We start from the raw sequence: 4,656 nt of genomic DNA on the forward strand, positions 1-4,656 counted from the left end.
AAAAAAAATCATTCGGTGTGCATAACCCCCAAAAATTGCAATGACTAACATAGTGATGACCATGACTGTGAACAAGAAGCATGAGTACAAACCTGTTTGACCTAAGTAATATTAGTAACCAAAGATGAGATAACCGCCATTGACAGAGGCACTGTTTTGTTTATGCTTGCAAACAACTCACTTTTGTTGCCATGCCTGCTAATTATAATCAAAGGGTGTTTCAGTGCGTATAAATATGGCCAACCTTGGGTTGCGATTTTTTGGTCTTATTTTCTAAATATGGTCATGTATTTGGGCTTATTTTGGCTGCTGCAGGTCTCTTAATTTGGGCTTGTTTTGTTGAGCCTTTTAAACAGCTGAACTTATGTTGTGTCGATTGTAATAAGACTTTCCAGTTTTATGGATCTTGCCATCTTTGATTTTATGTTAGTCACTGTTACTACTGTTACTACACTACAGTTATTTGTGGCTAGCATGAGAACAAGAAAGATGATTGACATTGTTTGTACAACAGTGACTTGAATACAATATGTAAGCTACCTTTTATAGCTGTTAATCTTAACAATTGAATGTTTGAACATATGTGGATTTAACATATGTGGAGTTAATTTGGTCATAGAATGCAGTCGTCACTTCCATAACTGACCAAACTGTGTGTGTACAGAATGGCATTATGTACTCGACAGTGACAACCATCAGTCTGCAGTGTGTTTGTGGCCTAACGGTGCATCAGAATTTGTTTAATATGGGTTGAAGGTCCATTTTGCACATGTCTATCAGCTTCCAACAATATCATGATCATAACTCTCCACTCTTTTTTAATTAATTTTCCGCTTTTACCTGCGGGTGTCATAGTCCAGCGTCAAGCCGTTTGGCCATCCCAGATCTGTATTGATGAGGACTTTCCTGTCTGTGCCATCCAGGTAAGCACTCTCAATCTTTGCAATGTGACCCCAATCTGTCCAGAACAAGAACCTTGCCAAAGAATAAAATGATCAAACGCATTCATTAGTAATTATAAAGTAACTATATAACAAGTTCCCTTCTCTCTCACTCTCTCATTCAAATAAATGCAATCTTACAGTGTTACTTTATTCTGACTTCAGAATTATAGATTAAACTACCCATAGACAACATAAATAATAAAAATCAACCATTATTTGTATCTGTCCAATACAGTTTTAGATTGTGCATGCTAGCAAGTGATCATGGTATAAACAGGATAATCCATAACTAGGTGAACATTTGACAATTTTAATCCACTCTGCAGAAGCAACCACTTCACATCACATGGGTTCTGTCTTTTCAATCAAAACGTTTCATGAAAAAGTTTGTTGGATTTTAAAACATGAAGCTGTAAAAATATTGTTCAAAATGAAGACAAAAGACACACTTCTCTGGCTGTCAAACTTTCTGTTAAAAATAGTTGGGAACTGATTTCATTTATTCATGAATAATTAGATCAATTGGCTAAAGATCACTGAAAAGTGGCTCAGAAAATTTAATACTCAGAAAAGCTCTAAAATCATTTGTCTGCAGATACCACTTATTTCGATATTTTGTAACTAATTTTAACTAATTTACTTTAAAGGCAAACAGTATATCTCTTTTTTTCCTCCGTCACCTCCATTTTTTGGCAACTCTTAAAAACTGAGGTGTGTGCTATTTCAAGAGAAACTGGCCTTTTCACATCCTGGACTGCCAATGTAAAAATGGAGGCTATGTATGAGTTTTAACGATGCATAAAGAAATATTAAAATTGTAATAATAAAATGTGTAATCATTAAAAAACAAAATGTAATAAAACCTAATATTACATTTTTATATATTTTCTTTAGCCCTCCTCCTCCCCAGCACCACCTGTCTATATAAAACAACAATAATAATAATAATAATAATAAATATACAATAAATATAAATAATATATAAGTACAAAAAAAAACATAGAAAACATATACACACTCAAACACTGGGTAAAACAGTCCTTTCAGAAATAGACTAAAGGTTTTATATACTTTTCAGGATTAATTTTCTCTTCACAGAGAAATACATAAAGCAACAAAACTGCAATGAACTGATAATAAGTTTGCTGTTCTCACCCCTTGCTAGGAAACACAGCGATGGCTCTTGGTTCATCCAGACTGTTATTCACCAGAACTTTCCGAGATGTACCATCTAAGTGAGCCACTTCTATGGTGTTACGGCCGGTGTCTGTCCACAAATGCAATGCACGACAAAAGATTTTCAAAACATAATTTAAAATGTACTAATGTGTACTTTTAAAAGTGTACTTAAGTGTTAAGAAACATAGTCACACCTTTAATTGAATTATTAATATATGCAAGCACAGTTGTTTTTTTAAATACTCTTTTAAGAGCGCAAGTGTACATTCAATCCAATTAAGCACGCTTTTTCAAAACTAATTAATTTTAATATTAGTGTTTTAGTGTTTTAATATTAATATTTTATTAGATGCATACCTTATAACATCCAGTGACACATCCGTATAGTAGAGTTTACTCTCCACGCTGTCATAGTCCAAGGAAATCACATTATGCAACTCGGGCACAGGCACGTACACGTCTGTGTGTTCATTAGTGTCTAGAGAGATTCTTCGAACACTGACGCGATTTGAAAAGAGCAGGTATGTTTCAGGCAAATTGTCACATGATCTCCCATCACTTTTCAGCAGAATACCGGTGGGACACGCACAAGACGTCACATTATGCCGAGGCAGACACAGGTGAGAGCAGCCACCGTTTCTCCTGCCACATTTATTGAAGCCTGCAGGGAGAGGAAGGACGATTATGCCAGAAAGTTACATCATTTTTGTATTATTATATGCCAAGCTCTGCTAAGCTTTTGAATTCACACGATTATTCACCAATTACCTACTATTTAAGTACTTTAAGAACATTGTTATAATTGTTTGCTGGAAAATAGATACAAATGTTCATGAAGACTAAGTGGTTAATAGTTAACCGACATTAAGCAGACACTTTCTGTAACAAAAGCGAGTGTACTGCACACCTGTGAAGTTTTAGTAATATTCATATACTATTATATTTATTATGGAAGCTTGTTTCTGTCACAGGATAAAAAAATAAATAAAAAGGGTAAATGCAACTTTTTAGAGTCTATATCTCACAATTTGATTTGTGAATTCTGAAAAAAAAAAGCCTTATTTATTTATTTATCCTGTGGCAGCTTCCATTATTTACAAACATTTTTCATTAGCTTTTATTTTCATATTTTGTTTATTTTATTTTTTGTTTATGTTTTAGTATTTGTATGTGCTTTGGTCATTTTGATTAGTCTTTATTATTACTATTTAGATTTAATTTATATTCATTTCTATTTTAGTTTCAGTAATTTTAGTACTTCAACTTAAAATGATTTTATTTAATTTAGTTGAAATAAAATGTCATATTTTAGTTCATTAGCAACATTTCTAATTTTCAAGTTTTAAGTTTTTCATCCAATATTTATATTTTATTTGATTTCAGCTTTATTTTAATTAACATTTAAAAATATTTTTAGTGTACACTAGCAACACTGGTTACAAAACAAATACATTTTGGTCTGAAAACAGGAACATTATTTTTTGGGAACTTAATCTATTGTTCTTCTGAAACATGAAGCCAATCAATGCACTATTTAGCAATAAAGAATTCAAAATTCTTAGAGAATGAAAATATTAAATAAACAATAATGACAGTAAAAACATGTCCTTTATAACCTACCCAAAGGTTTTGCCCGGTCAACAGCCTGGATGTCCATGAGGCCAGGTAAGTTGGAGCGGACGGTGATGGTGTTTGTTCCAGTGTCCTTGTCTGCTCTATGAATACTGCGGCTCTGCCAGTCCGTCCAGTACATGTGCGGCCCCAGCAGAGTGAGACCGTACGGGTGCTGGACAGGAGACACCAGGGTCCTCCGGTTTGAACCATTAAGATCAGAAGCTTCTATCCGCTAATGGAAAACCAGATTATTTGATTTAATTCAACCAGCATGCATTTATATATGTTATCTTATTCCTCAGTAGGAAACTTAAATAAGGTGTTACACTAAAAGCTGGATTACTCTACATGACTTTCGTCCCTAAAAAAGTCTGTCTATCTGTCTGTCTGTCTGTCTGTCTGTCTATCTATCGATCATCCATCCATCTATCATCCATCCATCTATCTATCATCCATCCTGGATTACTCTACATGACTTTCGTCCCTAAAAAAGTCTGTCTACCTATCTGTCTGTCCATCCATCCATCCATCCATCCATCCATCAATCTATCAATCTATCTATCAATCTATCAATCTATCTATCATCCATCTATCTATCATCCATCCATCCATCTATCTATCTATCTATCTATCTATCTATGTATCTATCATCCATCCATCCATCCATCTATCATCCATCCATCCATCCATCTATCAACCATCCATCATCCATCCATCCATCTATCATCCATCCATCAATCCATCAATCTATCATCCATCCATCCATCTATCATCCATCAATCTATCATCCATCAATCCATCCATCCATCCATCCATCCATCTATCTATCTATCTATCTATCTATCTCTCCATCCATCCATCTTTCCTCTATCCATCCATCTATCTCTCCATCATCCATCCATCCATCCATCCATCCATC

The 4,656-nt window shown here is 34.3% G+C and overlaps 1 pseudogene; it reads right to left on the minus strand.

Annotated features, from left to right (window-relative positions):
• The window catches only part of LOC107742929 (low-density lipoprotein receptor-related protein 4-like), a 102,253-nt pseudogene that overhangs the window by 5,162 nt on the left and 92,435 nt on the right, over nucleotides 1-4,656 (minus strand).

Source organism: Sinocyclocheilus rhinocerous, unplaced genomic scaffold (assembly GCF_001515625.1).
Source record: "Sinocyclocheilus rhinocerous isolate Xijiao unplaced genomic scaffold, SAMN03320098_v1.1 scaffold3059, whole genome shotgun sequence".
NCBI lineage: Eukaryota > Metazoa > Chordata > Actinopteri > Cypriniformes > Cyprinidae > Sinocyclocheilus > Sinocyclocheilus rhinocerous.